Source organism: Sapajus apella, unplaced genomic scaffold, assembly GCF_009761245.1.
Source record: "Sapajus apella isolate SASKATOON/1434 unplaced genomic scaffold, GSC_monkey_1.0 scaffold10, whole genome shotgun sequence".
NCBI classification, from domain to species: Eukaryota; Metazoa; Chordata; class Mammalia; order Primates; family Cebidae; genus Sapajus; species Sapajus apella.
This window is the reverse complement of record NW_022436950.1, coordinates 10290683-10318554: the sequence shown is the minus strand read 5'-3', so window position 1 is coordinate 10318554 and position 27872 is coordinate 10290683. Positions and strand designations below refer to the sequence as shown.

At 41.2% G+C, this 27872-nt stretch overlaps 1 protein-coding gene and 1 non-coding gene across 2 annotated transcripts in view; one reads left to right on the top strand and one right to left on the bottom strand.

Annotated features, from left to right (window-relative positions):
- DNER (delta/notch like EGF repeat containing) overlaps nt 1-27872 on the bottom strand; it is a 369484-nt gene that overhangs the window by 242450 nt on the left and 99162 nt on the right. The window lies entirely within an intron of this gene.
- LOC116552049 lies at nt 13780-13840 on the top strand. The gene has a single exon (XR_004269174.1). It is a non-coding gene; the product is annotated as a U7 small nuclear RNA (small nuclear RNA).

The following is a 27872-nucleotide window of genomic DNA, read 5'->3' as shown; positions in this document are numbered from 1 at the left end:
TTTGTTTCTGTGATAAAGAGAAAATTAGATCTCTAGCTGATATACTCCTGGCTTCTCAGGGCTGACTGCAAAATAGAATTCAGTACAGAATAAATGACAGAGAAATGGGACCCTCGGTCTCTTGTTAAAATGAGTTCACACACTAAAACATACATGGATAGAATTCTGCATGGTAAAACGGCTACTCGTTCTGCTAATTATTCCCATCAAGCAACTTCCAACAAACGCCTTACGGAATATTAAGGGATTTGGAGTTGAATCAAATGAAGCTTCAAAAATCCCACCTTATTTCTATGCTATCACTTGCCAATTCCTTCACAGAATCTCAGATGACAGTCAATGGATTTGTATCTGAAGAGAATATTTAAACTGTCAATAATTAATTTACAATATTTACAATCTATCAACTCAAAGTAAAATCCAAACTCCTTCTTCGGCAGACAAAGCTCTTTGATCAGGCCCTTTCCTCTCCTCCCACAAACCTTCCCTTCCCTTGCAGCCTCCCATCCTCACCCTGTTTCTGTCCCTGGACTATATCAAGTTTATGCCCACCTCAGGACCTTTGCACCTGGAACACGTTTTCTCCAGACGTTGCATGGCTCTCTTCCTCATTTCATTCCATTCTCTGCTCAAATGCTACCTTCTAGGAGAAGCCTTCCCTCACTGTGAAATCTAAAGTAATCTCTTTTTTACCCCTCTCCTACAAAAAAATGTGAGCTGCATGAATGCAGGGACTTTCATCTAGTGTGTTCACTGCTCTATTCATAGCCTGTAGAGGAACATAGGCTGTATGATGGGAGTTTAAAAAAAAAGTTGGAAAAGTAGACAGATAGATGGATCAACATTTGGAAAGCAACGTGTGATAAGGGAGGGATGTGAGCTTCTTGTTTAGCCACGATGTTGTTTTCTTGTTTCTGATTTATTTTTAGGAAGGCCTTGTGGAATGGGCGTCACCTCAAGAATTATGCAACAAGAAGAATTTTATTCACTTGAACAAAGGAGACATTCAAAGCATGTTTCTGAAATCAACTTTTAAAACACCTGAGGTGGATCTAGTCACAAATAAGAATTTTAATACATGCTTTAAGAAGGGAAAAATACATTTAAGCCACAAGGGATCAATACAAAAGTTAATTCTGAAAGGCCAAACTTGCGGCTTAGAGAATGACATGACTGAGGCAAGAACCACCTATCTGGTGGCCTGAGAGGGCTTCCAGCTTCAGCTCCATTGCCACAGCCCCCAGCTGACAACTGCCAGTCCTCATAGAGGCAAGGGCCTCCTCAAAAGGGGCAGCAGGCGCAGCAGAAGTCCACATTCATTCAGAGAATCGTCACATGCACACACCCTTCCCACGGAAACAGGCACCACATCTACCCTCCCCCAAGACAGCCGTTTAGAGTTTTCAAAGAACACTCCACAGAGTGGCTTCTCTTCACGCCAACACTAAAATGGAGAAGGATTTCTGAACCCACATCACTTCTGAGAAAAAGAAGGGCAGAGGGCCGGACGCGGTGGTTTGTACCTGTAATCCCAGCACTTTCGGAGGCCACGGCTAGCGGATCGCCTGAGTACAGGAGTTCAAGATCAGCCTGGACAACATGGCGAAACCTCGTCGCTACTAAAAATACAAAAATTAGCCGGGTGTGGTGGCAGGCACCTGTAATCCCAGCTACTCAAGAGGCTAAGGCAGGACAATCGCTTGACCCCAGGAAGCAGAGGTTGTAGTGAGCCAAGATTACACCAGTGCACTCCAGCCTGGGTAGCAGAGCAAGACTACATATCAAAAAAAAAAAGGCAGAGGAGTCAATGACCTCTCACAACCACTATACTAGGAGACCACGTCTTCTCATTTCCAGCTAAGAATTCTTTCCACAACACAGCACCACAACTTTGATATTATGCTATTATCATGCCAACAACAACAAAAAAAATCCCATAGAGAAGCCAGAAGGCAAGGGTTATATTTTTGTAAGCAATGGAAAATAAGTAGGTATTAAATGTAGATCAGTTAAGGTTGCCTTGAATTTTTTTTTTTTAGAAAAATGTATGATCATGGTGATACTCAATAAACACTGACTGAGGGCTTACTATAACCGGAACTGTGCCAGATCTGCGTATAAATTGCTACTAAATAAATAAAAAAAAAGAAACTAAATCTGTCCCTAGAGAGTTTATATCTAGTAAGCTAGTACAAGCACTAAAAGCACCTACTCCTACCTGCCGTTCACAATACTCATCTGTGCGTCTGCCGTTCCGTTAGGCATTTTACATTTCTTACATTAGGGCATCCTTACAACTACCCTCTATGGTAAGTACAGTTGTATAGCTATTCTAATTTTACAATGGAAGCTTAGCAATGTTACACAAATGACTTTTACCCAGAATAAAAGTCAAAGCATTCACTAACTTTTTTTTTTTTTTTTTTTTTTTTTTTTCAGTTTTGTTGCCCGGGCTAGAGTGCAGTGGTGTGATCTTGGCTGATTACAGCCTCTGCCTCCTGGGTTCAAGCAATTTTTGTGCCTCAGCCTCCCAAGTAGCTGGGATTACAGGCACCCACAACCAGACCTGGCTAATTTTTGTATTTTTAATAGAGACGGGGTTTCACCATGTTGGCCAGGCTGGTCACAAACTCCTGACCTCAGGTGATATCCCTACCTTGGCCTCCCAAAGTACTGGGATTACAGACGTGAGCCACTGCGCCCAACTGTATTCTGTGATGTGTCTGCCTCAGTCTCTCTGACCTCACCTCCTGCCCCTGACCTCCCCCTCTGGCTCCACACACACTGGCTTGCTCACTGCTCCTCCAATGCTCCAGATACTCTCCTGCCCCAGGGCCTTTGCATCAGCTGTTCCCTCTGCCTAGAATGCCCTTGCATCTCAAGGCTGCTCCCAAGCCACCTTTGAGTCTTTGTTCCAATGCCATCTTCTGACAAGGACCCTGTTTAACAGAGCAAAGTCTCCACCCTCTGGCTATGTCAACTCCTCTTTTTTTTTTATTTTTTCAATGTTTATTTTAAATTTGGGGGGAACATGTGAAGGTTTGTTACCTGGGTATATTGTGTGATGCTGAGGTTTGACTCTTCTTTCCTTGCTTAATTTCTTTCTAAAATACCCATCATCTTCTCACATAAATTTTAAATTATTTAATATATTCATTATTTTTCTTCCCCCACTAGAATGCAGGCTTTTTGAGGTCAGATATCTTTTTTCAGTTTAATTTATTTGTGTATCCACAGCCCCAGAACATTGCCCAGCACATGGGTGCTGCTGGATAAACATTTACTGAATGAATGAATGCACACACACATGAATCAATGAGTGAGTGAATGAGTGAGTGAATGAATGTGAATGATGTTATACACAAGCAGCTGCCAGAGCCTGTGAAGTACACTGCTTTGTGAAATGCAATCAGGATTCTCCAAGGCCCAGTCTCAGGTCTTGAGAACATAAGCCATGGGGGAGAATTATGTGTCCCACTGTGGTGTTGTAAAGTGATTAAATAACTTTAAATCTGCTTTAAAAGTAGTAAAAGCTTTGTCTATCTGAGAGGTAAGACAGAGCCAGCACAGCCTGCAGCCTCAGCCTTGATGAGGGCAGGAAGACTGAAGACCCACTTCACAAGTGGCTTTCAACACAGTGAGCCAAGCCACCTTTCTCTGGTCCTCAGGGACCATCTCTGTGAGCCATTTCATGAAGCCATTCACCCCAATGGGCAGGGTCAGAGGTGCTGGTAGATGGAGCTGGTTGGCAAATGGCAGGTCCCATGGCAATGCTCAGTTTGTTACATCTAGGAGTCAGTCCCGCCAGGTAAGGGGATAAAGAGCCAGAAAGAAAACATGATGAGAATCAATAACACCCTAAGTGCTTTGTCTGAACTTCACAGATGAGAGGAATGCACAGACAACCTATGGGATGAAAGAAAGAATGATTGACATGGAAGACCAGGAGAAACATGCTTAGTGAAGAAGGGAGGACAAAAGCTAACAAACAGTCATTTGTATAAATTTCTAAAGGGATTCAAAACACTGGATAAAGTGATGGAGTGCACATGCACACACACACATGCACGTGCACGCAAATGCACATGCAGACACAAGCAGACACACGTGCGCACACACACATCTGCATACACACATACACGCATGGACATGTGCATGTACACACATGCATATGCACGTGTATGCACACGGATGCACATGCGCATGGAGCACACACAGGCACACATGCACACATGCACACATACACGCACACACGAATGGGCACACACAAGTGTGCATGTGCACATGCATGCACACACATGCACATGCACATACATGCACACACACAGGGGTACAAGGCAGAGAATTAAATGCATTGCAGGGTCATTGGACCCTTTTTAAAAATAATTTATCCTAATGCCACTTCCTTGGCATGTACTTTAGTTGTTTCATTAACAAAGGCGGCTTTCTGCCACTATTTTCTCTAACACTTCAGACTAGTTTTATGTTTTTGGAAAGCTATCTGTTTCAATTCATAAGAGTATATATAAGATAAGATGCAATCATTCACTTTTAAAGCAAATCATAAATATTTATCGTTAAGTCCTATGTCTCAGTACACAGTCAAGACATTTTTTAAGTTCGTATTTGCATTTTATCTCATTAAGGAAAAGGTCTTGTTGCAGAGGTCACTTCTGCACTTCCGTCCCATTAAATCTGAACTACAAGCAGGTAATAACCAAACTGCCAAAATGCATAATGAGGCAAAATATCAGAATTAATAGACCTAACTTTGGGAATGCATAAAATTGAATACATGATATTTTCAGAGCTATAATTTCTAGACTGTAATGATGGGGAAAAATGATTAAGGCTTTGTAATACCAGCTATAATAGAGAGGAAAGAGAAAGCCCATGGGTTAATGGTCTTCTGCTTACAGTTAACCAACAGGCCCATTTATTAAATGCTGTATGCTTGCTGCATCAGATCAATTCATCTGCTCAGGCTGCATTTTTTCACATCATAGAACTAACCTGAAACTATTTTCCACCTTTGATTTTAGACTTTTCACCCATGTCAAATAACGTCTACCCTAACCAAGAACAGTTATGGTGGGATGGACTGAGTAAAATGGGAGGCCAGACCTGAGCAAAGGTGCCAGCCTCTCCTGGGACTTGTGATTCAAAGGCAGTAGCAGAGTGACACTTTAACCATGGCCTGTTTTACTTCCTTAAACTCTCTGCTACCCATGTTTCTGGCAATTCCCACGTCCTCTGCAGCGTACAAACAGAAGGATGAAATGTCAACTTTAAAAGGCATGAAAGAGGCCTATTGATAGAGTCATCAGATATAGTAAGTCAAAGCTAATAGGGTTGAAGTGTGGACACCTGCATCACCATTACCTGGATGATGGTGGGGCCTGGGGAGATGCACAGGTAACTATCTTCCCTTCCATACTAGTCTAGAGAATGGATGGGCTTCAGTCCTGCCTCTTCTGTACTTTTACAGAAAACTCATTATGGCCAATCAGCAATTCATGTGACATTTATCAAGCACCTATGATGTGCCAGGCAGGATGCCTCGAAGAGGGGTCAGGAAGATGAATAAAACCCTACCTGGCCCTCAAAAGGCTCACAATCCAATAGAAGAATCAGAGACGTTAACTTGGACTTGCCCTGAGCAGTTAGCTTGTCAATTCCATGCCCCGCTGCTATGCATGTCAGCTGTTAGGATACTTTGTTTGAATGAGGTTATCCACCCCAACACCTTTATATGAAACTACCTTATATTTCTTTAATGCTGAGGGAGAGGATGGATTTGATCATTGCAAACAGGAAATGAGATTATGAGCAGGTCTCAGGACGTCTCTTTTACAATGACAGTGGCAGGTTTGGCAAAACCAAGACAGCAATTCTGGATGCTTCCAGCAAGAAGAGGTGTCTGGGAGTTTTCCAATGGGAAATAGAGACAGCTGAGCAAACCACGCCCAGGTGTTGGCCCTGTTCTGCACAGATGGGTGGGACAAGTTGCTCACCTGTTCTGGACACACACCCCTCATGCATTAAGGGAAGAGTTGGGTTCGCACCTTGCACAGCCTCCTCCAGCTGGAAGACTTAGGATATTATTGACGGCCACTAACCTTGCATTGGCAGTTTTCAGAGGGTCCAGAGAAGAACCGAGCTGACCAGAGATCAGCCCCTCCCTCACTTATACCCACGCTAAGTGGGCAAAGGCATCCTGGGGAACAGGAAGGTGCTTGAAGAAACCAAATGTGACAAAGCCCCAGAGGACAGCTTACAAATACTGGGCAGGGGGCCGGGGACATTTTATGACCTAGCACCATGCTGGCCACAGAGGGGACACAGGGGGGGCTCGTGATACTTAGAGGGGAGTGGGGAAGAAGATAAAGGCAAGGAAGGGAAAGAACAAGGAGTTTGCGTATGGTGTTAACAAGGAAGTAAAATAGACTATTATGTTAGTAATTTGTCTGAGTGGCAGAATCAATTTTAAAAGTTTTAATACAGATTTTCATAGAGATATTAGTATTATAGGAAGAGGGAGCGTGTTATTAAGCAAAGAACAAAAACGATAGCCTTAAAGCAGGGTTTCTCAACCGTGGTGCTTTTGACACTTGGAACTGGATAATTTTTTGTCATGGGGGGCTGCCCTGCATGTTGTAGGATGTTTAGCAATGTGCTGCATCCTTACTTACTAGATGCCAATGGAATATCTCCTTCCAAGTTAGGCCAACCAAAAACATTGCTAGCATCCCCTGGGGAAAGGTCATCTCTGATTGAGACCACTGCCTTAAAGGAACAGTGCATTTCACTCCATCAAAATTATTTTTAATCCATACAACTGCGTAAATTTAAAAGGCAACACTATCATGAAGGAAGAACTGTACAACACGCTACAAAGGACTAAATCCCTTATTATAGAAAAAATTTTCAGGATCAACATAAGATAAATGCCTCAATAAAAAGGGCAAAGAAATAAAAAGCAATCTACAAAAGGAGCAATCTACAAAAGAAGCAATCTATAGAATCATGCCATTTTATATTATCTTAAACACAATAAAATATTATGTATTTATTTGTAAATATATTTAAGGGAGGGAGGGAGGGAGGAAAATAGAAAAGGAAAGAAGGAAGAGGGAAGCAGGTAACTAGAATGGGACATTGTTTCAGTGACTTGTCTGAGCAACAGAATTAATCAAGAAACTTTTTAAACACAGATTCCCCAGCTCCAGGCCGTTAATCAGAAACTCTAAAGGAGAAACCTAGAAACCTGTATCTTTCAACATTTGCCAGATGAATTCTGATGAACCTGGTCCCAAAACCAAAATTTAGAAATTGTTAGTATAAACTAGAGGTTGGCAAATGACAACCACAGGCCAAATCCAGTTTGTGTTTGTAAATAAAGCTTTATTGGAATACAACCACAGCCACCTGTTTGTGTATTGACTGCTTTTGCACTACACCAGCAGTTGAGTACTGACAGCTGAGGCCACCTGGCCCACAAAGTTTACATGGTATTTGTTATCTGGTCCTTTAGTTTTCCAATATCTGATCTAGACAGTACATACTTTGGGGTTCACAAAAGAAAGAAAATAGGTAGGTGGGGTCACCTGGAAAGACTTCAAAAAAGAAAGCTATCTTGAACAAGGCCATACAAGTTTGATAGCAATAACATCTATTTTCTCCCCCCACGCAACTCTTGGTGTGTACCAAGTGATTAATTAACAGAAGGACCTTTTGCAAAACAACTTAAAGGAACAGATATTCTTTTAATCATAATTATGTGCAGGAAGGTTGCAGAATAAATGTTGGCCCTATGAAAAGAATGCTCATCTAGACAGTCTGCCTAGAAGCAAGACCGCAATGAAGTTCACACCCCCACCTTTCCTTCACTGGAAGAAATATGGAAATTCTCCCTCTGCCTTTCCATCCATCAGCTGAACTTGATAGAGATGAATGATGAGCGGCCCATGCCAAGGCTAATTATAGAACTAGGTGGACCCACGGAAGATGGTGGACAGGGCAAGATCACGTAGACTAAGGGGATACTGAAATAGCTGGAGAGCATTTGTGTCTGCCAACTGGAGAGGGGGACTACAACAAAGATGACTCCAGAATTTAGAGCTCAGGGTTACTAGAGAAACAAGAATGAACAATTGCCACCTGGAGGCACCATGGTGTGGCAGAGAAGACGGGGGTTCCAGACTCATTTGCAGGTGATTTTGGACAAGGCAAGAAAGCCTTCTGGGGCTCAGCATCCTCAACTATAAAAGGAAGGGATGGGACTAGAGAGTTCTAAAGGCCTTTAAGTTCTTAATATTGTGTTTCTATGTTGAAAATAGAAATTGCAAGGGTTGTAAATGTCATCTTCCTTCTGAAACGCAAATGAACAATGTTGGGGTCCAACTGTCACAGTATTTTTGTCTCAAAAAGAAATTTTTCCCACCTTCTTCAATAAGGATTTCAACTACCTTCCAACACCAACTGCTTACTCACTAGGAATAAAGATACGAAAAAAAAATCACTATAGTGCTTATGCCAGTAGTAGACTCAGCCAAGAAATGCATCCCAAGAATTTTTTTCCAAATCCAAATAATAAAAATGCTCATTCGCCTTACTGAATCAAGAACTATGTGTCTTAGTGAAACACATTCCATGTTTTGATATGTCTTTACTTCTGTATTAGAAACTCTACATCAATTCAAAAAATTATTTCAAGACTAACTTGGGCAGTCCATTATTCACCTCAATTCTGAGTCAGCTTTCTTGAAACCAGCTTGTCCCGATTTTTGTGTGTGAGTTGAGTCACATTTGTAAGTAGTCTAAAAGGAAATTGCAAACAGAATTCAAACATGTGACTATAAAATGAATCCATTAAAAATCAACTCTTACATATTGTTTCCCTACTTTTTCATGCTGTCTCTTTAAAACATGCTGCATTTGGAAATTACCTTGAAATCTCAGTACTTTTGCTTTAGTCTGATTAACACATAGTGATAAGTCATAGTGATGAATCTCTAAGCCCTGCTCAGCTGCAGATATGTCAAGAATTAAATGAATTGTTCTTCAAAAACCTGACCTGCCCTTTGCCCCTTGGTTTCCATATTTAACGAAGTCCTAAGAGATAGCATTCATCTGCACTTACTGACACAGGCACACCAGCCTCAAATGAAATGTTTGGTTTTTTTTTTCTTTTTGCTTTTAGTCATTCAAAGACCAGTTTCTTGAATCAAAAACTTGCAGAGCAATTCCAGTGCACATATTTTTGTTTCGCCTCTCATCAGAGACACTCATACATCCTATCAAACTCTTTCTTACAAAACAACAGTGCCATCAATACAGGAAATATATCAACTTCTACCTCTTTCCCTACTCAGGAAAAGAAGCCTGCAGGCAAACTGGGAATTAAACTTCCTGTGAAGATCATATGATCATCTCAACCAACGCAGAATAAACACTTTACTAAATTTAACATCTAGATAGAATGAAGACTTTTAGCAAACTAGGAATAGAAGGAAACTTCTTTTATCTGATAAAGAGTATCTACAAAAAACCTTCAACAAGAATAATACTTATTAGTGAAAGGTAGAACCGTTTCTCTCTGAAATTGAGAAGAAAGCGAGGACATTTGCTAATACCACTTCCATTGTACACCGCACTAAAGGTCCTACACAGTGCAATGAGGCAAAAACAAAAAGAAAGCATAAGGATCCAATAAGAAAATAAGCTGTCCGTTTACAGACTACATGATTATTCATACAGATAAATTATTAAAATATGGAACTTCATCAACTTTGCTGCATGCAAGGTCAAAATATCCAAAAAAATAATATTATTTTGCATCTCCGATCAGCCACAAACCAAAGATAATTTTTTCAAAGGTGCTGCTTACAATGAAAAAAAATTAAATTCCTAGTAATAAATCAATTTTTAAAAGTGTATGGTCTCAACAAACAGAATTGTAAAAGGGAAATATTCTAGTCATGAATTAGAAAACTCAATATTACAAAGATCCAAATTTTTCTTAACCTACAAGATTCAAAGCTGCTGAAACAGAAATCACAGCAGTTATGTAAAATGGCCCCCAACAACACAGACTCTTGAATAAGAACAATGTGGGAGGGCTTGCTCTATTAGAAAGCAGGAATTTTAAAGGCATAGTAATTAAAATAGCATGGTATTGGCAGAAAGATGAACAAATAGACCAATGGAACAGGGAGACAAGAAACTGAAAGGGTCACACACGGACAGCTGGCTTCTAGAATAGAGTCATGAGATAAGTATGGTCTTTTCAATAAACTGATATCCAATGAGAAAAAAAAAAATGAAGCTTGTTCCCTCTCTCACACCATATACAAAAATAAGCTCCAATTGGATTGTAGATCCAATTGAAAGGTAAAAAGTTAAGCTTCGAAAAGATAACAGAAGAGAATATCTATATAACATTATATTTAACAAATATTTAATAAACAGAACACAATGACCGTTAGCTATAAGATATTAATGAGCTGGATGACAACAGTCATAGGATACTGATTAAAAGAAAATACTATACAGCCATGGAGAAGAAAGAACTATAGCCTTATACAACAAGTAGAACAGATTCCCCAAACGCAATGTTTTTTTCTGCTTGTGTAAGGATTGAAAGCAGCAAAAGTGACCCATGCTAGAAGTCAGAAGAGTGGCTAACTTTGGGAGGTCAGGAGAGTTAGGGACCAGGAAGTGGCTGGAAGGCAACATTGTCACCCTTGATCTGGGTGATGGCTGCACAGGTGTTCATTTTAAAATAAATTGAGCTGTACATATTTGTTTTGAGTACTTTTCTGTATAGATTTTGTACTTTGCAATTTTTGAAAACTGGTTTTAAAACATCTATCATGTATACATTATCTGATGTACTCTTTGTTCCTTGGTTGTTATATTTAACAAAGATGATGAAACCAACTTGCCTCCACCAAAAAGTAACCGTAAGGTTCCTTCTGGGACTTCCCTCCCAGGCAAGAGTGGCGCACAGATTCCAGAGTGACTCGCCCCAGCACAGTGGCCACATGAAGCCACAGGGACTGGGAGAGCCAGCAGATGCCAAAATCCAGCAGGCACTGTGTCCGCCTAATGAATTTGCCCTTCCCCCTTGAAGACCCAGAAAGCCAGTGAAACATGTCAACCAGGGGTGGAAACTCAAGTTAAAGTCGCACTTTGAAAAGAGGTTTTCACTTTTGTTGGGAACCCAAAGATAGGAACCCCAAACATTTTAAACGTTTTCATTTATTTTTTTAAATAGGACAAATGACATGCTCTATGTTTTTAAAGAAGAAATAAATGTTTCTTATTTTTTAAAATAAAGAACAAATGACACCAATGTGGAGTAGCAGGGAGCTGGAAAACCAGACAAATAGTAGGTTCTCAAAAAATATTTCTTCTCTGAAACAAAGAAGAGACCACATTGCTTTCTAGATCATTCTTTATTCAGAGCATTTCCTACCAGGAAGAGCGTTCTTCTATATCTGCTAGGCTCAGTGGCCTGGGATCCTTAAGAAAAGTTGGATAGAGAAATCTATGGGTGCCTGTGAAGCAAGCTGCAAGGGCAGAAAAATCAGGGTGACCTTTGTTAAGGAAAGGTGGGGGAGGCTTTGGGTTGAGCTGTCTAGTGCCAAGTGTTTGTACCTGCTTGGCCCGTTGACCACTTTGATGTGTGTTTTTCTCTCTACAGGCACACAAAATTCCCTCTGCTCTATTTTCAGTTTTTCTAACCTTAGGTGGAAACAGCTGCTCTAATTTTAATACCCATTGGCTCCCGGGAATAGGACAAAAATCAGTGGCTCTGCAGATAAATCTAAAGACTTTGGGTATCCAACCTCATTTATCTGGAGATAAGCCTTCTATATACAGCAGGCTTCATATAAGCAGCTACTCTAAGAAAAAACTAAAAAGGAAAATCAATAAAAATTCAAGCCACCAAAAGAGCAGGTGGCCCTGGATCTCCAGTACCAATTGTTTTAAAATCAACAAGACCCAAAGACCACTAAATTGCATGTGTGTTCAGATTGTCTAATTGCAAGATTTAAAAGAAGATCTTTGATTGGCTAGCAAATCTGCTCAAAGGCCAGGGTTTTTGTCGTTTTTTTGCCCCATGAGGAAGCTGAGAGGACCTTTGTAGTTATGAAAGGCAGAAGAAACAAAAGCAAAAATAATAAAGGAACAAAAAAAACAGGACTAAAAGTAGAAGAGGTAAACTGTAAAAGCCCTACCAATGAGAAACAGTCACGGACTGTGAAGCAGAGAAACAAGGATGGTCATAACAGAGACGGGAGTCTCTGCAGCTTAGGAGTTCAGACAGGAAGCAAAAAGATGAGGGCAGAAACCCACCACCACCTTTAATTCTGCAGCTCTGTGGACACGGGACAGCTATACCGGGAAGCAGAAGAAAGAGAGTTCCATCTGCACTTCCGTGCATTGTCTTTCAAGACACAGAAAGCTTACCTCCACCGTGACAAGCTAAACCTGAAATTGGTAGAGACCTGACACCTGTATAATTGTGTCTAATGAAGCAGTATGACAAAGGTACTATAGCTCTGAAGACACTCTACAATACTGATCATTCAAATTATCTCTTTTAAAATGCAAATATTTAGCATATCCAATTAAGGCATACAATTAGAAGGCTAGAAGAACCCACTGGGAAAACTGTCAGAAAAGTATAACCATACAGAATTAATGGCTTTCAAACAAACAACTTTTGAGCACAGAGCATCCTCTGAACTGTTTTAGAATGTTGATGAAACCAATCCCATTTAATAATGCTTGTCATGTTGAACTATGTGAATTGTTAGTGTATAAAGCTTATAGACACCATGCCAGCCTGGGAAACATGGCAAAACTCCATCTCTACCCAAAAAAATGCAAAAACTAGCTGGGCATGGTGGCAGACACCTGTAGTCCCAGCTACCTGAGGGTCTGACGAGGGAGGATTGCTTAACCCAGGAGGTGGAGTTTGCAGTGAGCTGAGATCGCACCACTGCCCTTCAGCCTGAGTGACGGAGCAAGACCATGTCTCAAAAAAAAGATTACAGTCACGACTTACCTTGCATATGCAAATGCCATAGGCATCCATACAATAAAAAATTAGACGGAAAATTTCACTATTCAGGATTTTAATTATAACAGATTGAACTGATGGCCAGGCCCTTCTCCAGTGAAAAAATATTAGATAAAATTAAAAATGCTTTCAATCAGAGGTAAGCTTTTAAAAGGGTTGAAAGAAAAGGGGAATCCTCTGGGTTCATGTTCTTTGTAAGGACATGGATGAATCTGGAAACCATCATTCTCAGCAAACTGGCACAAGAACAGAAAACCAAATACCACATGTTCTCACTCATAGGCGGGTATTGAACAATGAGAACACGTGAGCACAGGGAGGGGAGCATCACACACTGGGGTCTGTTGGAGGGGGGACTAAGGGAGGGACAGCAGGGAGTGGGGAGGGTGGGGAGGGATAACATGGGGAGAAATGCCAGATATAGGTGATGGGGGGGATGGAGGCAGCAAACCACCTTGCCATGTATGTACCTATGCAACAATCCTGTAAGATCTGCACATGCACCGCAGAACATATAGTACAATAAAAAAAAAAAAGAAAAAGGGAATCCTCAAGTTTCAGGAATGATAACGAAAATTCACAACCAGAGAACTTAGCACATGATTACACCGTATTGACCACACAGGTTACAGAGCTGCAAATAAGATCTACGGTTCTGGGAACTGGGGTTTTAAAAATCACATTGGTAGTGTTCCAGCTCTTTTAGAATCTGTCTACCAGGCTTTCTGGTTTTTACAGGAAGCTCACACACACACACACACACACACACACACACACACACACACACTCAAATGGGGATGGGAAATGGGGCCTTGAGCACAGGAAAAGAGAGGTAACCATCACTGAGCCCACACATGAAGCCTCTTAGAGCCTCCTGTCTGATTAGAGAGGGCAGAAGGGACACTAGATAAATCTACCAGCAGGCCTGGAGTAACAGCAGAAAAACTGACATCTCTACAGTCTTTGGATTAAAAAAAAAAAAAAAAAAGATTTCCCATGAATAATTAAAAACTCCCACATGAATATCCCGTGCTTAACAACATCTCCTTCATGCAGACATCCTAAACCGAAAATTAACATGAAGAATGTGTTTAGGGCTGGGCTCACGCCTGTAATTCCAGAACTTTGGGAGGTCAAGGCAAGCGAATCACCAGAGGTCAGGAGTTCGAGACCAGCCTGGCCAACATGGTGAAACCCCATCTCTACTAAAAATTCAAAACTTAGCTGGGCATGGTTGTGTGCACCTGCAATCCCAGCTACTCAGGGAAGCTGAGGCAGGAGGATCACTGGAACCCAGGAGGCGAAGGTTGCAGTGAGCCGAGATTGCACCATTGCACTCCATTCTGGGTGACAAGAGCAAAACTCTAACTGGAAAAGAAAAAAAGAACAAAAAAAAAACATGTTTATGGTATGGTAGTGGAGTGACACTTTTCACAATACAGGACACCTGTGACTCACACACATGCATGTGCACACACAGACCCTTATCATAATAAGCACAGGGTAAAAAAAATTACAAACTATACCAGGAAATAGGCCACCATCAGCACTTGGAACTGTGGATAAAGGGTCAACAAAACCTTTCCCACTCCTGCATGAATATATATTTGTGCATTTTAAGATTTTAAAAAAGATGTTTAAAGTAGATCTAAAACGTTTTTATAATTTCCCAAAACTTTTTTAATTAACTGACCTGATTAACTGTCCTGATACCTTTGATAAGAAGACTTCTACTAAAGATATTAATAGCTAAGATTTCTGAGTGCTTATGCTATATCTGGCATGGTTCTCATCGTGCTCCCTATATTAATCCACTTAATCTTCACCATCACCCTGTGAGGCAGGTACTGTTATCTGCATATTATCTCTGAGGCTCAGAGACTGAATAACTTGTCCATGGTCCCTCAGCTAGCAACATAATGAGAATACTAATCCAGGTAGAACAATACAATTCCAATCAAAATCCCATGCTCCCTTTTTGTTGTCTAACTTAGAAAATTGATCCAAAACACAAATGAGAGATGCAAGGACAAAACATTTCCAAGATAATTTGAAGAAGAATAAACACATATTTCCCCACCGGATATAAAAATTTATTATAAATCTATAACTACATTGAACAATGTTTCAGAAGAGAGAGCACAGAGATTTGCCATGTAAAGAAACTTACAATATAACAGGGAAGGCAAATTAGCGTAGGAAGGATGGGAGTGGTGGCTCACGCCTGTAATCCCAGCATTTTGCGAGGCTGAGGCAGGTGAATCACGTGGGCCCAGGAGTTCAAGACCAGCCTGGCCAACATTGTGAAACCCGGTCTCTACTGAAAATACAAAATTAGCTGGACATGGTGGTGCACGTATATAATCCCAGCTACTCGGGAGGCTGAGGCAGAAGAATTGCTTGAACCTAGGAGGCAGAGGTTGCAATGAGCCGAGATCACACCCCTCCACTCTGGCCTGGGCGACAGAGTGAGACTCTGTCTCAAAAAAAAAAAAAAAAAAAAGGGTCAGGGAGACTGAGGCAGACACATCACAGAGTGCCTGTAAAACTTAGTGAATACAGGCTGGGCGCGGTGGCTCATGCCTGTAATCCCAGCACTTTGGGAGGCGAAGGTGGGTGGATCATGAGGTCAGGAATTCAAGACCAGCCTGGCCAAGATGGTGAAATCCTGTCTACTAAAAATATAAAAGTTAGCCAGGCGTCGTGGCGCATGCCTGTAATCCCAGCTACTCAGGAGGCTAAGGCGAAAGGATCGCTTGTGCCCAGGAGGCAGAGGTTGCAGTGATCTGTGAGCCGAGATCGCACCACTGCACTCCAGCCTGGGCAACAGAATGAGACACCGTCTTAAAAAAAAAAAAAGTAGTATAGGAAGGATCAACTTTTTAGTAAGTGATACTTGAATAATTGCTAATTGCTGATCCCGGGGCTAACATAAATAACCTATACCATACACCCAAACACACAATGAATTCCAGAGGGATTTTGTGTGAACATGTTAAAAATACAATCTCAAAACTTTTAAATCAGGGGTTGACAAATTACAGCTCACAGACCAAATGTGGGCCATGACCCGATATTAATAAACCAAGTTTCTCTGGAACACAGTCACACCCATCAGTAGCCATCACCCGATATTAATAAACCAAATTTCACTGGAGCACAGTCACACCCATCAGTGTATCCACTGTCCAGAGCTGCTTTCCCACAGTTGAGCAGTTGCAACAGACATGTGGCCCACAACGCCTAATCTGTTCACTCTCTGGCTCTTTGTTGATTCCTGCTTTAGATGAAAATATAGGACAATAATTTTATGACATCAGGATAGGAAAGAATCTCTTGAATGAGACTCATAAAATAAAATGCGAATAAATTAAACCGCAGGAAAATTTAAATGAATGAACTAGAGCTATATCTGAAAGCCACAGACAAATCACAAAAACACAGATGTCAGTGGAAAAAAAGCAAGTTGTGAAAGGATTCTGCAGTATCACATGTCTATGTAAGTTTTATGCCTATGTTGTAAAAATATTTTAAAAGACAGAAAGCTTACAACCCAATTCGGAACAATCATTGCTTCTGGGTAGAGAGCGAGGGAAATGGGTTAGGGAGGAGTAGGGGCAGTGGAGGTGGTGGGCTTTAACTCTTTTTGCCTGGTTTTTTTTTTTTTTTTTAATAATTGGAAACCAATATGGCAGAATGATGTTTGTTGAATCTCACTGGCAGACGCTAATTGTAACATTCTCCATGCTTCTCTGTGGGTTTAAAATAGTTCAGAATAAAGATTTTAATTAAAAATGTGATCTTGGCCAAGCACAGGGACTCACGCCTATAATCCCAGCATTTTGGGAGGCTGACGCAGGTGGATCATCTGAGGTCAGGAGTTCAAGACCAGCCTGACCAGCATGGTGAAACCCGTCTCTACTAAGAGTACAAAAATTCACCGGGCATCGTGGTGAGCTCCTGTAATCCCAACAACTTGGGAGGCTGAGGCAGGAGAATCACTTGAACCTAGGAGGTGGAGGCTGTAGTGAGCCGAGATCGCACCCCTGCACTCCAGCCTGGGCAACAAAAGCGAAACTCCATCCCAAAAAAATACAAAATAAAAATGTGATCTTCATCATCCAAGCACCTTCTCTGTTCCAGGCATTTCTGTAGTCAGGGGCTGGCAAATTCTGACCCAAAGGCCGAATCTGACCCGCAACCTGTGTCTGTACAGCCTATGAGGCAAGAATGATTTTTATCTTTTTTAAAGGCTGAAAAATCGAAAGAAGATTAACATTCCAAACAATCATGTAAATGTTTGATAAGATTCAAGTTTCAGTGCCCATCAATAAAGTGTTATGGAATGCAACCACACTCATTCATTTTACATATTATTTGTCTGTCTTCACATGACCTTGTAGCTCACAACGCTGAAAATATTAACTATCTGACCCTTTACAGAAAATGTTTGCTAACCCCTGCACTAGGCCCAGAAAACATGCAAAGCCCCTGATCCCAAAGTGCTGGTAGAGGGACAGAATGACAAACACCATAGACACAGCAACACTGTCACACACCACTGCTTCTGTGTATGACCTAATGCAGGAAAAGGCGAGGATGATTTTCTTGCCTGGATTGTACATTCTACTTTCTGTAGCTTGAATAAAAATGGCTAAATAATTGTGGAACTCTCCCAATGAGGCAGGAGTAATGTCTGGATTGTAATATTTGTACTATCTTCTTCTCCTTCCCCAGAATTATATCACCGATTCAGCCCACTGGCTAGAAATATTCAGAACATGCAATTTTATCACATAAAAGTTTTTTCACAAGAAAAATCAATCAATCTATCTGTAAAACTATAGTAGGAATTTAAATAACTGCGTAACTTTCTAGATGATTATTTTAATGTTGTTTGTGCTTTAAGTTCTGCATTAATATTAATGTTAAAATATTAATGTTAACATTGTGCCCTGGCACCATTTGTTTTGAGGATGAAAGGTTTTCAGACTTTGGAATGAGCCACGCCCAATACACATAAGCACAAGTTCTGAAAATACACAGGAAGGATGAGTTTCCTTTATCAATGAAGACAGCAAATGACACAGAAAAGGCAGCATTTGTGGCCCACTGTATCATGCTGCAGAAATGACAGAAAACACTCTACATGGCCTCACAGCCCAGGGACATGGTAGAACGGTTTCCTGGAACGCAGTAAGTTCACTTAGAAGAATGTTACTCGGAAAGCAACTGTTCCACGTTCTTAACTGAGACCTGCATTCAGATGGCCAGTTCTATCCAGAGGGGAGCCTGCAGCTGACGTTCATGAAGATGGCTCAAGGTCATGGGAACACCGTCACTGGGTTTGCATTTGCTCCATTTGGCAATGCACAGAAACATATCATTTCCTCAACCACCGACAGTGTACTGGAAGACCACTCACCTGGGTTCCAGGCTGTGGTTCTTTTGTGATACTTATACCCCGTCGAGAACCCTAAGAGCAGCTTCCACGCCTGTCAAATGCCAACATGGCAACGTATATGCTGCTCTTATCTGCAGTTCCCAAACTGTGTGCCCAAGTGCCATGGGGTGCCAAGCTGAAGGCACAGGGCACCACAGATTCTATATTTTTAATTTTCAAGAGAAACACAGGATCTACAACTTCTGTCAGACATTGCACAAACTACTAGCTAGAAGTAGTTCATTGTTTTAACATTAGATCCTATTACATTTTGATGATATCATCTTACCAGAGCTGGGTTTTTCAGCAACTGCTGGGATAAAAAAGCAAATACTCCTGTTCAATGTGAACAGGAAATGAGGTGAGCAGCTGCATAGTGCACCATAGGCACACAGTCCTAGCAGTATGTAACTATGATTACTTAAGAACAAAACAGGCTGGGCATGGTGGCACACAGTGGCTAACGCCTGTAATCCCAGCACTTTGGGAGGCAAAGGAGGGCAGATCACAAGGTCAAGAGATAGACACTATCCTGGCCAACATGGTGAAACCCCATCTCTACTAAAAATATAAAAATTAGCTGGGCATGGTGGCACACAGCTGTAGTGTCAGCTACTTGGGAGGCTAAGGCAGGAGAATCACTTGAACTTGGGAGGTGGAGGTCGCAGTGCACTGAGCCGAGACCGTGCCATAGCACTTCAGCCTGGTGACAGAACGAGATTCCATAAAAAAAAAAAAAAAAAAGAATAAAACGAAGGTATTTTTTTCTTTCAATTATGTGTATTTTTTTCAAACAGCCACAAAGTTGTTTGCACATAAGTGGTTGGGATCTAGCCACTTAATAAAAAGAACCATTAGCAATTTCTTTTGGCCTGAAGTACTATAAAAAATATACTGAGATGCTAAGACTACCAGGAACCAAGAAAGTTTGGGAATTCCTGGCTTACATCAAAACAGTTGTTGTGACACTACACAGTAAAAGTTCTTCATAAATTGGGTCACTTTATAAATAAATTCCATAAGAAGTAAATTTACAAAGTTCTGCCACTTAACAGTTGTAGAAATCTCAGTAATCAGTCCTCATCTTGTAAAGAACCAAATAGCTGGAATTTCAGGAGACCAGTAGGCAGACCACAGAGAAGAGACTTATCTGCAAATTGACTGAAAATTGACTGGGTTGGCAAAGCACGCAACTGACAGCTGCGTGATCGACAACCATGCCGATCTTGTGAGCTTTCACCTTCATTTTACAGAGAAGGAAACCAAAGGCCTATGAGGTTACGCACAGGTTTAGGATCCCTAAGTGACAGAGCAGAACTCAACCCAGTTCTTTGAACCTGTCTCCACCAGCCCTTCTTCTAATACGTATTGACAGGAAATCATAAATAACCATAAATAACCACCTTGAAACCTCTGTCACATAGTGCCGGTGGCACAGTCTCCATAACCACTCAGCCCTGAGTCTCTTTGAAGCCCTTTTCTTCAATATGCAGGTCAGGAGTATGAAGCTTTTGCACTATAGCCTGTCACTTTTTGTTATCCTGTTGTTCCTATGTTTTGGCAGCTGGTCAATCACAACGTGGATTACGGCATTAGCTGCAAACTGAAGGCAACCATACTCTGGAGTTCAGCACTACTAGGGTCAAATCCCAGCACGGTTGCATAATACCTCTTAGTCCTTGAGGAGTTAAAGTAACTTCTCAACTCCTCAGTTTTTGCATATTTGAAATGGGGATAGTATTTTCTTTGAGGGACTGCTGAGGATTATCAGAGAGGATCTAGGACTTGGGTCCAAAAACCTAATCAGTGGAACTGGGAGTTCCGGTCTCATCTGAGTGCACTATGGGGGAATCAGACATTATGGGCATTCTGGATGCCCTGGGGGACACTGATGGAAGTCTGACTGTTAAAAAGACAAAACGTCCCAGAGAGAGATTTACCGCAAAGGAAGAAGGTATCTCGCAGAACTAGCCACAGCAAGTAAAGATGCCTCGGGTGAGGGAGAACAGTTCGAGATCCAAAACTTCTGCTGAGACTGGACTTACACGGACCCAGCTGTGCGTGAGGGGTGTCCACGGAGAGAGCAGTCCCTTGGAAGGTTGCAGCTCTGTGACTCCAGAAGCCTCGCTGTGGACCTAAAGCTGGTGGAACATTCTGGGCCCACTGTTTTTTGCGCTTTGCCAGAATGGCCTGGAGTTACCAGGCTATTTGGCCCAGGTTTCACTTTGACCAACAGTAGGGACAATGAGCTCCAAACTGGTTATCTTTGGTCTCCTGACCTAACACCTAGAGTCTGATAACTCTGTGAAGGACTCCGTTATTTACTTTCCTCATCACTTCTATACACATAGGGAGAGAGAACTGGATGGATAATAAATCTTAAAGTGACAAGCTCTATTACTATGCATTAGAAAGCAAGAACTTATTCCAATATACAAAAGTATTTTGGACCAAAATACGTATTTTCATATTTAAGGCAAATGCACAAGTGACTTGCTTAAATAAAACAATAGCTTATCTCCAGTTAAAATTTAATTCCACTTGCATCCTGATTAAAACATTTGTATTGTAGAATGTCCAACATGAGACACAGTTATCAGCATCTCTACTGTGCCCAGCTCTTCAGGGAAGACTTTCAGCAAACAGCCATTAAAAATCTAATTTTGCTGAATAGAATATAGATTAACAGCCAGTTCATTCTATAAATATTGCTTCTAAAAACAGAAGTTTTGGTGGTAAAGGAAAAAAATAAAATTCAAACAGCAGTACCAATTACTACAGCAGCATTTTTAGTAGTTTGGCAATCAGTGTGAACCATCATAAAAAGCAAAATCAACCATTCACGCATATGGCTGCAAAAGAGGCAGATCACCTGAATTAGAGTCACAGCAAATTTAATTTATGAACAATAACACACTCGATGCATTGTGTAGAAAATAAAATAGAAGGCAAATTTTCATATACTGAGCAAGTGTTCTGTAGCAGTGCTTTAAGCATTGAAAATATGATTTCCAAACCTAAAAATAACCCTGTAAGGTAAATGTTACCAACTCCATTTTAGAGGTGAGACATCTAAGACTTAGAGAAGTTCACATACCACAAATATAATATATGCCACAGGGAAGAATCAATGCCAGATTGTTTTTACCATACTCTGCTTTTCCAAAAAAAAAAAAAAATTAAGAGCAAGTTTCCTAGGCATTTTTTTTTCTTTTAATGATTTACTTTTCAGGAAAGACAGTTTGAGTTGGGTGAATCTTAGCATACATTTAGAAACAAGTGACTATACAGAGTATCAAGCTCCAAAATCATTAGTCTTTGTTTCAGCCACCATTCATAACTGCTGAGCTTTAAATTCCTAATCATACATGCTGATTGAAGAACAGTACAGCACAGACAAGCAAGTTAAGAGTAAGGTAAAAATAATTTAGTTTGGCATTTACAGAGTTTGAGATTTACATCTGAAGATAGGCATCTAAAATTCAAGATCCATCAGGAAAAAAAAAAAAAAAAAAAAAAAAAAACATGAAACACAAATAGATGGAATGCTAGTTTCTCAAGTTGCCCAGTCTTTCTGAAGTTCCTCTACTTGAGAATAAGTGAGAGCAGCCCCAGCCTCAGTCTACTGGCCTTAACCCTGTCCTCCTTCCCAGGCTGTCTATAGACTCTCCTACAGGACACTTTTATTAACAGGGTCATAATCTCCTGGGCCAGGGAGGTAGCTGTGTATGGCCCAAAGACTTTCTTGCAGCTTTTCTGGAGCTAGACAGGGTTGTCTTGAGGCTACAGAAAGAGTCAAAGAATGGAGCTATGAGCCTGGGCATGAGAGGCTGGACTCCAGCTCTGCCTCTTCTGCAGACTGGACAGTGACTTTGAATCGCAGCTTCCTTGTACAAAATCTAAAAGACCAGTGCCCACTTTCCTCATGGCTGGTTGGAAAAATCAAATGTACAGAGCAATATGATCTGAAATGATTATTATAAAGTTGTGTTAGTATTTACTTCACATTACCCAAGATACAATCACTTGAGTTCTAACATTGTATATGTATAGTTGCTTTTATCTGCCAGGATTAGGAACTAATCTACAAAGACTTTATCTACTAAGATTAGCAGTAACATTGGCCACCAAAGTTTTATTCTTAGAAGGGTAAATGGGAAACTACGCGATGACAGAGTCAAGGCAGGAGAGCTGGTGACGCCCCCCGCACACATATACACTCAATGATGCATTTTCCAAGTCATCCAAAGGGTTTAGAATTGTTCTGTAGAGGACAAATGTCACATTTCTTTGGTGGCCATCCCTTCACTATGAGACTAGTGGCCAAAAAGACAACAACAAAAAACATCAATCTAAAGCTGTCGCAAAGCAAGCAGCCACAAGAAGCAAGGGTAGCTACAATCCAGCTAAGAGTCTGGTTTCCGAGGGTTTAATTATCCAGGTGGAAATGGACCTGCATGCAGGAATCTGAATAATAAGGCCAGTATGGTGTGGAATACTTAATCAAAGTGAAAAAGTGAAGGAACCTCTTTTACTGGAAAACTAGTTTCACAAACACCCAGCGTTAACCTACATTAAAGTTGTTACTCCAATAGATACTTTTTTTTTTTTTTTTTTTTTTTTTTTGAGATGGAGTCTTGCTCTGTCATCCAGGCTGGAGTACAGTGGTACGATCTCAGCTCACTGCAACCTCCACCTCCTGGGTTCAAGCGATTCTCCTGCCTCAGACTCCTGAGGCAGGGATTACAGGCATGAACTACTACACCCTGCTAATTTTTGTATTTTTTAGTACAGACGGGGTTTCACCATGTTGGTCAGGCTGGTCTCGAACTCCTGACCTCATGATCTGCACACCTCAGCCTCCCAAAGTGCTGGGATTACAGGTGTGAGAATCACCACAGCCAGCCAAATAAATTTTTATCAAAAAAAAAAAAAAAACACAAAACTGATCAACTTAATTTAATATAATGTGGTAGAAAATATTATTTTGCTGCAGCTAGATGGTTGCTCATAGGTGACTGTGCTCATGAAGTTTCTCTGGAGTGTGCCCACTGGTGCTACCACCATGGACCACCACGGGCTATGGGGCCACCATGGGCCACGTGATGTTGAATCCTCCCGTATCCTCTCCTCGTTCAACCCACCTTGAAACTTTTGTCCTATGGCTCCATGTGACTTTGAGCCTTCACTTGCAGCAAATACATCATTTACTTATTACTGATTGTTTTTTTTCTCATTGGCCCACTCTATGATCAACCCTAACAGGCCTTGTATCTCAGAGTGGTACTCAATCGTAAAGTGGTCACTTTTGACCTAGGGTGATGGTAACAAGAGAACACAAAAACATTACACATTATCTCAGCCAACTCACAGACCTCCCTGAGAATACACCCTCAGACAGTGTGTGTCCCTCCTTCCACTTTTTGTCCCCAGAAACATTGCTGTAGAAGAAAGAACCCTAACTGGAGAATCAAGAGAACACTGGCACTCTATCCACTTGTGGCCATCATCTCCACTCTCTGGGTGTCATGGGTGAAGTGAGGGAGCAGTCTGGAATCTAGATCAGGTCTGGGGCCCTTAGCAGGTCCACCTCCTGTAATGCCATTAATCTCTAATACCCTGGGGTGATGCCAGGACCATCTCTGGGCAAAAGGGCTCACATACCCTAAGTGAGCATTCCTAATGTATCTTAAATCATGGTGTTTACTTGGACACGTGGCCTTTCCTGGTCTCTGGGCTGAGGCCTTTGGCATGCTTATGCAGATGGAAGGGTCTGCTACAGGTTGCTCTGGCCACACTGTGACAACCTGCCCTGCAAAGGTCCTGAATATGGCTAATTCTGGCAGACATCCGAGCACATCCACTGAAGAAGAACCAAAAGACAAAAAGCCGGCATTTCAACCTTGCATTGATTTCAAAATATATGAAATGAATTCAATAAATAGGAAATCCTTTATGACACCTGATTTTGTTTATCAAAATTCAACGTTAGCTCTACAACAAGTAAAAATCAGGATGGAGAGTATGGCAACTAAAATAAGGAAAAAAAGAACTCCCTTTCTTGATTCCATAACAGTAAATTTATATTCTAGAACAGAGATTATAACATGGTTATATTTCCAGTATTTGTATCCAGTTTATTCAAATAATTGCAACCTAATTATGTGAAGCTATTTTAAATACTGATTTGCTTCCATTTAAATTAAAACCTCATCACCTGTGACTATTATTCCAAATACATTCCTTATGATTTAGACAATGAAATATTAATTATAATTTTGAAAATTAGCTTTGCTTAGATACAACTGTTCTCAATAACTTACGGTGCACTGAAAAAGGCTCTTAAAGACTGATCTGCCAAACACATTCATTGTATCCTTTTCTATTTCAACTTTTAACACAAAAAAGGATTTATATTTTTTCTGATATTATAAGTCATTTATTCTATACTTCATAGAGAAGACAGGGGAAAAAGAGTTTTTTTCTGTTATAAGCATAAAAAAAGTCCCACGTCAGAAATTCAGGCTGGGCATGGTGGCTCTCACCTGTAATCCTCGCACTTTGGGAGGCCAAGGCAGAAGGAACTCCCAGAAGCCTGGGAGTTCAAGACCAGCCTGGGCAACATGGCAAAACCCCATCTCCACCAAAAATACAAAAATTAGGTGGGTGTGGTGGCACACACCCGTGGTCGCAGCTACTTAGGAGGCTGTGGTGGGAGGATCGCTTGAACCCAGGAGGTCAAAACTGCAGTGAGCCAGCATCATGTCAGTGATTATGTGATTACACCCCAATCTGGGTGAGAGAGTGAGCCCTGTCTCAAAAAACAAAGAAGAAAAGAAATGTCATCACCTGATCGTCAAGAAGTCACATGACCGCTGGGCTTTGATTGCTATATCCATCCAATGGAGATAAACCTCTTTTTCCTGCACAGAGGCAGGAGCTGTGCCCAATGGTTTTCAGAGACTGCCAGTCCTATATTCTACTAGATATATAATACAGGCAACAGAGAATGACAGCTGTGTTTTTAATCACAGGTACTACTGGCCAGGAAATAGTTAATCCAAAATTCCCCTAAGAGTTTGGAGGTAGGTGGAAATACATAGTGTTAATTATACAAAAAGCTTCGGCCAGGCATGGTGGCTCATACCTGTAATCCCAGCACTTTGGGAGGCCAAGGCAGGCGGATCACCTGAGGTCAAGAGTTCAAGACCGGCCTGACCAATATGGAAAAACCCTGTCTGTACTAAAAATGCAAAAAATTAGCCAGGCTTGGTGGCACATGCCTGTAATCTCAGCTACTCAGGAGGCTGAGGCTGGAGAATATCTTGAAGCAGGGAGGTGGAGGTTGTAGTAAACCAAGATGGTGCCACTGCACTCCAGCCAAGGCAAGAAGAGCAAAATTCCAACTCAAAAAAAAAAAAAAAAAAAAAAAAAAACCTTCATGCTCTAAAACCCCACAGGAGAAAACATTGTCAGTCTAGAAAGGGGATGACACCAGACCAACACCATTCCTTTGAATGACAGTTCTTCCCAGTTCCTCCCTGTGAAAAATATAGTCAGGAAAAATGGAACTGCACTACGTGTTTTTTACTGTGCTTTATAATATGTGGCTCCAGAAGTTAGGCTCCATAATTCTCAACTCAAACTCTACTGTCTTCATGAAGGCTTATTTCCAAGGGCCTCTCACGCAGCATGTGATGCAGCTCACCAGGCATCAGCCTCACATAGCTGGTGCCCGGGACACGCAGCCCACCCCAGCGAATTCTACCTTAACAAGGCTTAGTTCTTCCATCAGCACACCAAGTCTCAGCTGTCCTCTAAATTTTTTTTTTTTTTTTTTTGAGACGGAGTTTCGCTCTCGTTACCCAGGCTGGAGTGCAATGGTGCGATCTCGGCTCACCGCAGCCTCCGCCTCCTGGGTTCAGGCAATTCTCCTGCCTCAGCCTCCTGAGTAGCTGGGATTACAGGCACGTGCCACCATGCCCAGCTGATTTTTTGTATTTTTAGTAGAGATGGGGTTTCACCATGTTGACCAGGATGGTCTCGATCTCTTGACCTTGTGATCCACCCGCCTCGGCCTCCCAAAGTGCTGGGATTACAGGCGTGAGCCACTGCGCCCGGCCCTGTCCTCTAAATTTTTATGTTGCACATTTCATTTCAAATGGAGTTCACTACTCCATTTGTGAGTAGACTAAAGTTAACAAAATTAGTAAATTGGCTGAATTTAGTAATTTTGAGGTATGCCAATTCAGTAACTGTTATATAAGCTAAATAAAATGATATTCTTCTTTTTAAATGTCTTTGCTTTTATTTTAATACCTCTTAAAGTGGCCTCATGGCTCAATCAAAATTTTATATAGCTGAGTACACAGTGGCTCATGTCTGTAATCCCTTTGGGAGGCTGAGGGAGGAGAATCACTTGAAGCCAGGAGTTTAAGACTAGCCTGAACAACACAGCGAGACCCCCCTCCATCCCTACTCCCACCACTATCTCTACAAAAATTTTAAAATTAGCAATTTTACAATGACTTACATATGTAATTCTAGCTACTCAGGAGGCTGATGATTGCTTGAGCCCAGGAGTTTGAGGTTACATGTGTCACTGCATTCCAGGCTAGGGTACAAAGTGAAACCCGGTCTCTAAAATGTATTTACACACACACACACACACACACACACACACACACAATAATAATTTATTTACCTAGTATATGCCACTGAACAAAGCTAAAAAATCCTAAAGTAAAATTTATTTAAAAATTATGCATCATATGCCTGGAGAAGGCCTTTGGTTAGAATATTTTATTTTCATTTAGAACATGTATCTAACAAAATTGATTGTCTGGTTGCATAGCCCAAATAAATTAGAAGCTACACATTAGAAAGAGGAGTTTTTACTAAAAACCAGCTCAGTGATATAAGCAGAAAGAGACAACTGGCTTGGAAAGGAGCAGAAAAGATATGAAATGGAGAAACATGGAATCAAGAAATTGGTAGTTGGTCACTGCAGGCCACTGGGTGGGGCTGGGGTGAGGGGGCAAGGTCCTAGGGCTTCTGCTCACCTAGAGGTGGCTGCAGTTACTGCCTGATCCTACATTAATGCCCAAGATAATGACCTTGAGTTACAACAGAAAGGGTAAATTATATTGTGTGCTCTCCTGTACATATAGTGTACTGAGGAACAATTCCTTAAAAATGATTGCAAAGAAAAATATTAGAATTTAATGGATAAACTTCAGGTATCTGGGAAACTCTTAAGAAATTTATCAAATGCAAGGTAAAGGAGCTGGTACTATATTTTAAATAATTAAACAATAGTGAATATAAACTTACTAC